Here is a 13211-nt window from a genome sequence, read left to right as displayed (position 1 = left end):
CTAAGTGGTAAGTGTGATATTCTTCACACGGTTCAAGTGCTTCGATTGCTACTATTAGTGGTCGTTCCGGTGCTTCCTTGGGTTGAAAAATGTAATAATTCTTAATGGGGTCAAAATTACGTAAAGTCCCGATAGTATAGTCCCATTTTAGTTTATATCCGTAGTTTAAGGAATACGGTGATGTTAATTGGTCGTTAATAAGAATGTAACTCTTAGTAGTGTTAATCTTTTTATCTCGTGGGAACGTATAATATATCAAGTTATGAATCAACTTTGTTTCGTGTAACCGATAATTGTTGTTTTGAACATCCTTCGGTGTTGGATGTAGGAAGTTGACGCTTAATTGAAAAATTTGATGTTCGAACACGCTGTAAGCCGAAAGGTCTTGGGATGCCTTTGCGACAAGGTAGTCAAATGTACAAATTACTGGTACCTTAAACTCGTAGTCCTAATCATACATAAAGCGTTCTGTTAGACTATAGAATTGTTTTAAGATGGGGTATGTTGTCTGATGGAGTTTATCTCTCCCCATATTCTTACTGCTACGTTTTACAGTGTTATTATTCTCGGATGGTAGAGGCGGGAAGTACTCCGAGACGCGATCTTTTAAATTATGCAGTGGTGTTTTAACAAAGTTATAATCTCGAGAATCGAACGGCATTTCAGACCAGTTACGGTAAGATAATAAAGTATTATAATTACTACTGTGTGTATTGCTGAGGGTACTTGGGTCTTTTTCTTGAAACCAAATTGTTTCCATAACAGTTGTTGTGGGGTTGGTCATTTGTAGAATGGTGGAAAAAAGATTTCCTATTGTTACTTCTCGGTGTAACTGCGTAAGGAAACCGGAGGTTGTTCGGTCTAATGTGATGTGGATTACTTACAATCCAGCGTTGTTGAACACTGTTTTGTATACTATTGTTTTCTGTTGTGTAATCATCAGGTGGGGGTGGTCGTACTGGTGGTGGATAGTTTGGTAAGGGTGGAGATACACATGTTTCATTCTGAGTTTTGTTATTCGGCCTATTGTTCTAGTAGCTATGTGTATTAGTGCTTGTAGCTTGTTCAATTGTTTTGTTACGAAAAGAATCTAGATTTCATCGGGTATCCGACTGTCGGGCTTTATGAAGTTTTTCCGATATGAGGTTTGCTATCTCTTGTGGTGTACGTTGGTTTGTCTGTGTCTCTTGTTCCAATGTTGCATTTTCCATTTCGATTCTCATGGTTGTTACTCTGTCCTGTGGGCGATCAAAACGGTCATCCGTTTGTGTACTGCAGTCGGATGCGTTGTCACGTATTGTCCCTGGGCTTGATCGTCCAGAACCAGGGCTGAGCTCTCCTTCTTCCACATCAGAGCTTAGTGGAGAGTCTGTCTTGTAAGGTGATTCGATTTCGTAGTCCATTCTGGAAGCCATTTGCTAAAATTGTAACTGTTGAGTACATATTCTTGATTATTACCTATGTTATTATTCTTACATTTGTTTTTATGGTTGTTATATGTTATGTTATTGTTATGTGATGTCGTTATGACTATTTCCCATCAGAATTCCCAGTTACTATTATTACCAAGAAAGTATTGTTATATCAGTATGAATGGATGTCGATTGAACGTTATTCAACGGTTAGTGTGTTTTTACATATTATTACTAAGCATACATGTATATGTTATTGTTATAAGAGTTATGTGAAATCTACATGTATTAGTGAAGTATGAAGGTGAAGAATGAAGAAAATGAAAAAAAGAAATCGATGAAATAGGTTGGTAGGTATGAAACTGAAATTATAAAGTGAAAGGAGGAGTTATAAAGGGAGGGGTAGGAAAAATTCATTATAATATCGAAAAAAGGTGTATTACATAGTAAATTGAACAATGTTATTTGTTCTTGTACTACGGGGTTGTTGTTAAACCTCGTAAGTATCCGTCGAATGGTTTTTAAAATGTGTTACTTCATTCGTATGTTGTTTGTCGTCGTTTTTTAATATGTCTAAACTATGGCTGCGGTTATGCATTTTGTTAGCCGTTATTTTTAATTGGTCAAAATCTATTGGAGGTGGATTTTGTATATCCATTAGTTTTACTGTTGGTGTCAGATGTTGTTTATTTGTAGATTCATTTGATGTTTGTGGTATTTCATACGATATTGACTGGTTCATATTGTGTGGTTGTTCATATGGATGTCACTGAAATTATGTAGTTTGTTGTTGTTGTTGTATGTTAGGCGCACTAGGAAGGGGTGTATTGTGACTGAGAGGCGTAGTTGGGAATGATATATTATTTCCCGAGCATTGATATGCAGCAGGTGGAGTAATGAGTTGTGGTGGCAGTGTTTGTAGTTTGTTTTCTGATATTGTTTTCAGTGGTTCTACTCTTAATGGTTCTTGTTTATATTTTCGTTCTGGTAATGGTGGTTTTTGTTTCTTTGAAGATGAGTTTGTTGTTCTTAACTGTAGTCCGTTTTTTGTTCTACGAATTGTTGTGTTATAATGTTTGTAGTTTCTATCCACATAAACTTCTTCAGGTTTATCATTATCAGCATAATCTGTTGTATGTGTTATGTCTGTGGAATGTCTTCGAAACGAATGCTTCTTTCTGGGTTGATTTCCGTAATGTGTATAATTTTCATCGCTGTCGTGGCTATTTTCTTCTTTTTCTTGTATTTGAGCTACTAGTTGTGTTAATGTTTGAGAAAAGATTCCGAATTTTCCTGTAAGAAGTATTTTTTGTTATACTGGCTTGTTTGCCAATTGCGTTATGTATTGCAAAAGCGTTGTAGAATTTTATAATTAAATTTGTGATAAATAGTATCATGCTTATCATTGCGTAGATTATTGCCTTTTTGCCTTTTTTTCTAAGACGTACCGTGGCCAACCAAAGATTGTTAATATTTGTTATTTAAGCCATGCTCCGTAAAAGATTTTGTTCCAGTCAATAATGGTTTGGTTGATTTGGAAGTTATATCCCTTTATGTTCAGGTCTTTTAACCATTTGAGTGATTGTTCGTAGTTTTTGTAAGTTTGTAGTAGTCCTAGTTGTTCAAGTTCTAGCAATTTTTGTGCGTTTGCTGATGTTGCTTCTTGTAATGGTTTTTCGCGATCTCTCATGTATCGTAAAACATAACAATCACAATTATAACATCATTCTTAAACATGTAAATAAAAACAAGAAACTATCGCATGTATAAACATGCATCCTTCTATAGTAACAACTAACAACAGTACATCTATTAACAACTAATATGATATAATTCCCAAAGGAGTTATAATTACCAAAGGAATTATAATTACCAAAGGAATTATTTGGAAGGTTGAATATCAATGTGTCGTATCAGGCGAACCTTTAAGAAATATCAGGCGAACCTTTCCAACAAAAGACTTGAGGACTTTATTTATTTAAATAAAATAAAGACTGAAATACTCAACCCTGATTGGTTGAAAAAGGGAAAATACTTTTCCTTGAATGTTTTCCCTTTACCCCTTTTTCACTTATCCCGTTAGTCGGTACTAGTCACAGACCTGATATAATAATAAAGTATATTTCTTTCTCTCTACTCCGCTCTTGTTTAGTTATGAGATATACGTTAGACTTTAGCATTGGGGCCCGTGCACTGTCTACTGAAGCTCAGATAAAAGAGTAACAGACTAGCGATCTTGAACTTTAGTTAGTCAGGTAAGCCTTAAGAGTATCCTATATTCTTGAGACAACCATAAGACAGTTCCAGAAGTAGCCTATAAGAAGGTAAGCTCAGAACACGTCTTACTGCCTTCTAAGTGGTAAGTGTGATATTCTTCACACGGTTCAAGCGCTTCGATTGGTACAATTAGTGGTCGTTCCGGTGCTTCCTTGGGTTGAAAAATGTAATAATTTTTAATAGGGTCAAAATTACGTAAAGTCCCGATAGTATAGTCCCATTTTAGTTTATATCCGTAGTTTAAGGAATACGGTGATGTTAATTGGTCGTTAATAAGAATTTAACTCTTAGTAGTGTTAATCTTTTTATCTCGTGGGAACGTATAATATATCAAGTTATGAATCAACTTTGTTTCGTGTAACCGATAATTGTTGTTTTGAACATCCTTCGGTGTTGGATGTAGGAAGTTGACGCTTAATTGAAAAATTTGATGTTCGAACACGCTGTAAGCCGAAAGGTCTTGGGATGCCTTTGCGACAAGGTAGTCAAATGTACAAATTACTGGTACCTTAAACTCGTAGTCCTAATCATACATAAAGCGTTCTGTTAGACTATAGAATTGTTTTAAGATGGGGTATGTTGTCTGATGGAGTTTATCTCTCCCCATATTCTTAGTGCTACGTTTTACAGTGTTATTATTCTCGGATGGTAGAGGCGGGAAGTACTCCGAGACGCGATCTTTTAAATTATGCTGTGGTGTTTTAACAAAGTTATAATCTCGAGAATCGAACGGCATTTCAGACCAGTTACGGTAAGATAATAAAGTATTATAATTACTACTGTGTGGATTGCTGAGGGTTCTTGGGTCTTTTTCTTGAAACCAAATTGTTTCCATAACAGTTGTTGTGGGGTTGGTCATTTGTAGAATGGTGGAAAAAAGATTTCCTATTGTTACTTCTCGGTGTAACTGCGTAAGGAAACCGGAGGTTGTTCGGTCTAATGTGATGCGGATTACTTACAATCCAGCGTTGTTGAACACTGTTTTGTATACTATTGTTTTCTGTTGTGTAATCATCAGGTGGGGGTGGTCGTACTGGTGGTGGATAGTTTGGTAAGGGTGGAGATACACATGTTTCAATCTGAGTTTTGTTATTCGGCCTATTGTTCTAGTAGCTATGTGTATTAGTGCTTGTAGCTTGTTCATTTGTTTTGTTACGAAAAGAATCTAGATTTCATCGGGTATCCGACTGTCGGGCTTTATGAAGTTTTTCCGATATGAGGTTTGCTATCTCTTGTGGTGTACGTTGGTTTGTCTGTGTCTCTTGTTCCAATGTTGCATTTTCCATTTCGATTCTCATGGTTGTTACTTTGTCCTGTGGGCGATCAAAACGGTCATCCGTTTGTGTACTGCAGTCGGATGCGTTGTTACGTATTGTCCCTGGGCTTGATCGTCCAGAACCAGGGCTGAGCTCTCATTCTTCCACATCAGAGCTTAGTGGAGAGTCTGTCTTGTAAGGTGATTCGATTTCGTAGTCCATTCTGGAAGCCATTTGCTGAAATTGTAACTGTTGAGTACATATTCTTGATCATTACCTATGTTATTATTCTTACATTTGTTTTTATGGTTGTTATATGTTATGTTATTGTTATGTGATGTCGTTATGACTATTTCCCATCAGAATTCCCAGTTACTATTATTACCAAGAAAGTATTGTTATATCAGTATGAATGGATGTCGATTGAACGTTATTCAACGGTTAGTGTGTTTTTACATATTATTACTAAGCATACATGTATATGTTATTGTTATAAGAGTTATGTGAAATCTACATGTATTAGTGAAGTATGAAGGTGAAGAATGAAGAAAATGAAAAAAAGAAATCGATGAAATAGGTTGGTAGGTATGAAACTGAAATTATAAAGTGAAAGGAGGAGTTATAAAGGGAGGGGTAGGAAAAATTCATTATAATATCGAAAAAAGGTGTATTACATAGTAAATGGAACAATGTTATTTGTTCTTGTACTACGGGGTTGTTGTTAAACCTCGTATGTATCCGTCGAATGGTTTTTAAAATGTGTTACTTCATTCGTATGTTGTTTGTCGTCATTTTTTAATATGTCTAAACTATGGCTGCGGTTATGCATTTTGTTAGCCGTTATTTTTAATTGGTCAAAGTCTATTGGAGGTGGATTTTGTATATCCATTAGTTTTACTGTTGGTGTCAGATGTTGTTTATTTGTAGATTCATTTGATGTTTGTGGTATTTCATACGATATTGACTGGTTCATATTGTGTGGTTGTTCATATGGATGTCTCTGAAATTATGTAGTTTGTTGTTGTTGTATGTTAGGCGCACTAGGAAGGGGTGTATTTTGACTGAGAGGCGTAGTTGGGAATGATATATTATTTCCCGAGCATTGATATGCAGGAGGTGGAGTAATGAGTTGTGGTGGCAGTGTTTGTAGTTTGTTTTCTGATATTGTTTTCAGTGGTTCTACTCTTAATGGTTCTTGTTTATATTTTCGTTCTGGTAATGGTGGTTTTTGTTTCTTTGAAGATGAGTTTGTTGTTCTTAACTGTAGTCCGTTTTTTGTTCTACGAATTGTTGTGTTATAATGTTTGTAGTTTGTATCCACATAAACTTCTTCAGGTTTATCATTATCAGCATAATCTGTTGTATGTGTTATGTCTGTGGAATGTCTTCGAAACGAATGCTTCTTTCTGGGTTGATTTCCGTAATGTGTATAGTTTTCATCGCTGTCGTGGCTATTTTCTTCTTTTTCTTGTATTTGAGCTACTAGTTGTGTTAATGTTTGAGAAAAGATTCCGAATTTTCCTGTAAGAAGTATTTTTGTTATACTGGCTTGTTTGCCAATTGCGTTATGTATTGCAAAAGCGTTGTAGAATTTTATAATTAAATTTGTGATAAATAGTATCATGCTTATCATTGCGTAGATTATTGCCTTTTTTTCTAAGACGTACCGTGGCCAACCAAAGATTGTTAATATTTGTTATTTAAGCCATGCTCCGTAAAAGATTTTGTTCCAGTCAATAATGGTTTGGTTGATTTGGAAGTTATATCCATTTATGTTCAGGTCTCTTAACCATTTTAGTGATTGTTCGTAGTTTTTGTAAGTTTGTAATAGTCCTAATTATTCAAGTTCAAGCAATTTTTGTGCGTTTGCTGAGGTTGCTTCTTGTAATGGTTTTTCGCGATCTCACATGTATTCGTGTAATAGATCTCGTTTTCGTTCTTGAATTATTTGTTCTTCACTGTATATACCACTCTCTATTAAACTTGATTTACTGAACATGTTATCAAGTACTATTTCTTCTGGTGATATAGTGTTCAATACTGTCTCTACTTTTACAGGATATGGTGTTACTCTATATCTTGCTGTTCCTTCAGTGTCTATTGAGATCAGTTGGTCGAAGTTGCTGTGTGAACATTGGACTTTCTTTGCCCATAAGTATGTTTGTCTTGTTAGCTGATGTACATATTGTACTCTGTTATTATACAGTATTGACATTTTATCATAACATTCGCGGGTTTGTGATACATATAAGGGTGATGATTTTTTCGCGCGTTTGTACATTTTCATTACATTTACTCCTTCTTGATTAACAAAGATTGATCTATCTCCAGTTAGGATGTATCCTAAGAGTGGTGTGCTCTTTTGTACTTGTGTCAGTGTTTATTGTCGAATGTTTCTAGTTTAATCACAAATTTTCGAATAAAATTTCATTGCTTGTAGACTTATTCTCGAGTATATGTTACTCATGTAAAGGTCCATTTTTATGTTCATGTGTGAGTTTTGGTTTACAAAACCATATTAGTATTGTTTGTTTTCCTCGTCTTCAAATCGTGTGGTTTGTGATGTTATTTGTTTTGAGTTAATCCGTATAAATTTTTCTCTTTCAAATTTGTCTTTTTTCCTTGTTACTTTTTGTCCTGTATGCATATCGAATCCGTATTGGTAGATTATGTAAATGTCGTCGTTTTCTGTTTTGTGTATTGGTTGAAGCGAACCGCATTCGCGTTCTACTAATGAGTAGATTTCAAATCTGGTGGCAATAGTGTCTGCTTTGTTCTTTTCTATTTTCTGTGTTTTATCAAGTTTTTGAACTGTTGTCCATTCGGCATTTGTTTCTATCCAATATCTCTCCTGGTATTTTATCATAAATGCATCAAATCTAATGAGTTCAAATAATTGACAATGTGTTTGTGGTTCCCAAACTATTGTTGCTTTTGTGAAAGGTGTCGGTAAACATTCTCTTTTTCGGAGGTCGCACGGTAATTTTGTTCCCATATATGACATTTCTTCGTTGTCTAAGTTTAGTATTAATGATACTTCTCGTATTTCTAATGTCCAGTCTAGTATGTCTATTCTGTTTTGTTTTCTTGGTCCTTTCATGCAGTTTGATTGTGCATTCTTAATTGCGTTTGGTATCCACATTAGGTTTGTATAGTCATAAACTATTCGTCCGTATGGTGGTACCATAGGAGTATCAAGGTCAAATTGTATTCTACCTTGCTTTTCTTCGATCTGTTTCTGAAGTGATGGGTTAGCTATGTAATTGAATGAAATGTTATATCGTGTTGGTTTGTATCTTGTGTTTTTGAGGAGGTTAATTCTAGCGAGTTCGTTACGAACTTCATCTGCATCTATTATTTTAGTTCTTTGTGCATCTGAGACATAGTAACTTGGTCTGTTAGCTCGGATGTAGTCGGTGTGTTGTGAGCACCATTCTACGCGTTCTTTAATTGTTCCTGCCACAGCGTAAGTTTTTATTTCTACTGCTTGTGCTTTCGATAATAGTTGTACTTCAGTCTTTGTCAAACCTAAGTCTAGTGGTTTGAATTTGCATGCGCTGATTTTGTTTAATTCGTAATACTTAACATTAAAAAATTCTTCTGCATCACAATCGTAGTGTTCATTGAAGATTTCTTGTGGTCCTGTTGCAGAGCCATTAACATTCTGGCTTTTTAGTTCTACAAAGTCCTGTCGGTCTTTTTTTATGCGATTTTTCGCTTAACCAATTTTTCGTCTGACGCTTTTGACTTTTCGTCCTCAAAAACGGGATAAACAGGTAGCGCCCAGCGGGCATTATGTGCTCTTAGAGCCTTTCAGGTCTGTTTCAGCTCAAACTGTCTTGGAGACTTATACTTATACTTATGGTGTGAGGGGCGGTTCTTAGAGGTTGACACCCCCCCCTTTGTTGACCCCCCACCCCCACTATTGGCTCCACCACCCCCCCCACCGCGCTTTTGCCCCCCCCCACCCAGTGCTGCCCCCATCAGCCTCCGGTGCACCCCCCCGTGGCTAGCTACTGACCAAGCCAACCGCTCGCCGGTCGTTTGAGAGCAATCCGCCCGACGTTAGTCGGTTATGTTTTTTTTCTTTTATTGTCCATGCCAAATTTCTCTAATATAATATCGGTCAATCGTTCTCTGTAGAAGTTCCAATTTCGTGTCCATTTATCTATGGCTTTTTCCCACATGGCTTCGTAGTCTGAACTGTTTTTAAAGTCGTCGAGTTCTTCTATTTTATTATTATTATTAAATACATGGTGTTGAAGGTTATTGTATTTTTGTTGATTAGTTGTGTGTAAATTACTGATACCTATTTCATTTCTTGTTTTGTTTTTATTTTGGAAATGTTTGGTTTTTATTTCAATTCTTTCATTTATACGGTCTTTAATGCGTTGTCTAGCATCAGTTTTTAGTCTTTGTTCTAATTGTATTTTTGTTTCTACTTTCATATTTATGTATATTATTATTAATAATAAAATGAAATTAATAGCTTTTAGTTGAATCGACATGTGTATGACAGAACAGTGTGTGGATCGTAGAATGTTGCAAATCCTAATGTTTGTTTTGTATATCTGTCAAACTTGTATATAAAGTCAATGCAGATGAACGGTGCTGGAAGTGTGGTTGTTACTATTGATGGTGTAGTTGCGTGGAACGGATGATTAAAGACATTTATCGTATTTAATTGTTGTGTTAAATTTATGTTCGAGAGATGGTGTTAATAAAACGTTAAGTGCTGCGTTACGTTGTCGGTGCGTAAGATTTAATGTGTTTATTAGTCTACTCCGTGACCAATTAGTAAGTGTATCACCAAGATTAGTGGTTCCGTATAATGGTGGAGGTGGGTTACAAGTTTTATGATCTAGTGGGAAAAGATATGTATGTTCATTAGTCCTTTTTAGTAGGTGGATTTGGGTTAAGTATTGGTGTTGATCTTGTTCTACCGGGATGGCTGGATGGTAATCTTATTTCTGGTATAAAGGATGATGGGGATAAAGCTGTGTTTCTTGGTGGTTGTAAGGAGTTTTTGGGTTCAACTTGTGGTACGCTTAACGGCGTATTCGATGATGATGTTTGGTTTGATATTGGTGGTGTTTTATTACTACTTGCAGGTTGTGGTGATGTTGCTGACCAAAGAGAACTATTGGGTGAGTGTAATGGCTGTGCTCGAAAATGTTCTTGAACAAAGTTGAAATCTTGTCTTTGTTAGAATGTAGGCGGTAGGAAGGGGTTTGCTCTCATCTCAGATGGTTTGGTTGTTGGGATTGTACTATTACCTGAGTGATCACTTGGTGAACTTAAACTAAAGTTGTGTAACGTGGGTGTTCCTGTTCTACTTGGTGGTTCTGAGTTTCCTACTTCTATAGGTCTGATTATGTTAGATTCTATATCTGTTGAACCATATGAAACGAGTGTTGAATCTTGTGTTTGGAATGATAGCGAGGATCGACGTCGTGCTCTTAAGAGTTCTCGTCTTTCCGGGCGCTCTCGCCGTACGGTATATGGATTTTCGTTTCCGGGGTTATCATCAATTTCTGTTGAAGTTGGTATATTTGTTAAATCAAGTCTGTAACTTCGTTATGATGTGGTCTTTCTTGATGATTATTGTTACTTTGGTTATTGTTAGACGACGCAATTTTTGCAGATTATACTTTAAGCTCCTGAGCCAGGTCCGTGTGGTGGAACTTGGATGAATGGTGGTGAGAGAATTATTAGTGGTGTTAATTCTTGTTCTGGTTGTTGTGTTTGTGCTCCTAAATTTGGTATCCAATTTTCGTTTTTTTTTTCAAGTGTGAGATGTAATTGATAAATTATAATGTTACCGTATAATGGAGAATTTTCAGGAAATCCTATCTGTAGGTAAAATTTTTGGGAGTGTAGTGTTTAGTATATTGATTCTTCTATATCTGGTATGGGATCAATTTTTATGGATTTATTAAATATTTTATTAACATTAAACACATGCGTAAGAAAAAATAATTTAACAGTGCAATTTTAATAAATTTAAAAATTTTCAGTTCTATTATGTCTATATTAGATTTGCAGATATAAAATATATCAGAATGTTCTTCATGCATTGGTTTTATTATTGTACTGGTGGACTAACGTAGATGACTCTACGGTTTCGAATAACTTCGTATATTGTTACTATGGCTAGATATGTTGAAATAACTACAATACACGGTACAAGAAAGATAGTTAGAAAAAATATTATTTTAGACAATATTAAGTAAGTTGCTATTAGTGCATTGGGAAAATCAATTGTTGAAATTATTTTTGTTGTTTTCTACTTGTTTTATTTAAATTATTAGTGTTTTGTTTGTAGATGAATGTTAGAGATTATATTTTGAAATTTTATCCGATGGAAATTAGGTATAAAAGTGACAGATATTTACTAGTGTAACTGACACTTAACGGTGTCACACTATCAAAATAGTGTACTTCCAAAATTGTCTGCATTTTTTTCTATTGATATACAACAATAACGATGATAGGTATCATTACTTACTTAGTTTTTCAGCTTGTCGTCGAAAAATTTTATAGCGTCTTTTTTGCAAACTATTAGAAAAACAGTGTGTAATTTGTTTAAATTGAAACACTTATCTCTGTTAATTTGTTGTTTCAGTTTTTCGAATTCTGTAATTGTTTCGGTACACGGTGCCGTGTTCTTTAGTATTTCAAAATTTTTTCTCCCCAGAAAAATTTTACTTCTTGTCCAGTTTCTGTTTCTCCTTCTATTATAAGAAGATAGTTTTTAGGTGAGATTTTACAGTTTGTTAGTTTAATACTGTCGTTGTCGAAATGTATATGACAGTCAGATGGATATTCAAGTTCAATATAATCGTCTATTTGAACTACTATCTTTATACAATGCTGATTTCTATTCAGTGAGTGCATAAATTCTGAGACTGATAGCATAGGTGGTTGTTCATAACAATAGTTACTATAAGTTTGTTGCCTCTATAATATTCTTGGCCTTTTACATATCTTCCGTTTTCTTTCTTTTTTCTTGAAGTTGCCAATTTTACTAATTTACTAGGTCTAATTAGACTTTTGGATTCTTAGTTTTTGAATTACAAGATTACTTCTGAAGTTTCTTCAGCTTTGTTGCTATGATTGTTTTTCCCTTGTAATTGGTATGTTTGATGGTTGTGTGACGTACTTATGTCATGGTTTGTTAGAGATAGTAATTAGTTACTTGATTGTGCCTGTGTTACCTCTTAGCATTTTAGTTTCAAGTAGGTTTTGTATCAATAGTGGAATTGATATAGAGGGTTGAAGTGTATGGTGAGGTCTTTGTCATTACCAAAACCTTTGGTGCATATCGTTAATGAGTTACCAAGTTGGTATTTGGTACACATGGCGCAAATGTCACGTAGATGGTTGATTTGCAAACTGCAACTGTTATCTAGTTATTTGGTATCGACGTCATGTCGAACGTGTTGTGTACATGATTGAAGTGGTGTGCAGATGAAGTGTTTACTTCAACTGCGACATGATCTTTGTAGATCTATCATGGTAATCACCATTTTGTTCATGGCGTTAAAATATGTTAATTGGTTTGGCATTTTCTATTTGTTACTAATTGCGTCTGCAAGGGAAGGTAAGTCCCTGTGAGTTGTTTTAAGTTCTTTTTATCTGCTAATGAAGGTATCTAATTGTTCCTTTCTTCCTTTTGTTCTTTGTTAATAAGGTCCTTGTTACCTTTGGTAATCGTTGTATGTTTCCTAATGAGAATACTAATTCGATCTTTTCTTGCTAATGAGGGCGTTTTGTTAACGTCCGTTTTGTTCGTATGACGTAGATGGGGAGTGACGTATTATTCAGGTAAAAAGTCACTGTTAAATGTTTATTAAGCCAAAGGTCGTTTGACCGATATTGTGATGTAGAGGTCGTTTAACCGATGAGTAGTCAATATGAACTAAATTTCATGTGTTTTAGGTATGAGTCATTATAATTGCTGTTGTTCAGTTATCTGAAATACCCTGGTTAGAGTACGCTGGGTTGTTACTGGATTGTTACATGTTACTGGATTGTTACATATATTGGATTGTAACACGTATTGTTAAGTGTCCTGTTTAGTATATCTGTTCATGAAAGAGTAAGTTATTGAAAAGAGGAAGTTACTTTATTCCTAACCGTTTATGTTTATATGTATATAATTTGTTATTTTTAGCTTCCGTTGTGTTACTGTTGTGTGTTGCTTAATTATTTTTGGTTCCTATTATTTTTACCTTTGTGTCATTTGTTACGTATGTATTGTATG

At 35.1% G+C, this 13211-nt stretch overlaps 1 protein-coding gene across 1 annotated transcript in view; it reads left to right on the top strand.

Moving 5' to 3' along the window:
• Positions 1-13211, top strand: part of LOC142347966 (sodium/calcium exchanger Calx-like) — a 205994-nt gene that overhangs the window by 52580 nt on the left and 140203 nt on the right. The gene's annotated exons all lie outside the window — the stretch shown is intronic.

Source organism: Convolutriloba macropyga, chromosome 10, assembly GCF_964194025.1.
Source record: "Convolutriloba macropyga chromosome 10, txConMacr16.3, whole genome shotgun sequence".
Classification (NCBI taxonomy): Eukaryota; Metazoa; Xenacoelomorpha; order Acoela; family Convolutidae; genus Convolutriloba; species Convolutriloba macropyga.
The sequence above is the reverse complement of the archived record's forward strand: the minus strand, read 5'-3'. Positions and strand labels throughout refer to the sequence as shown.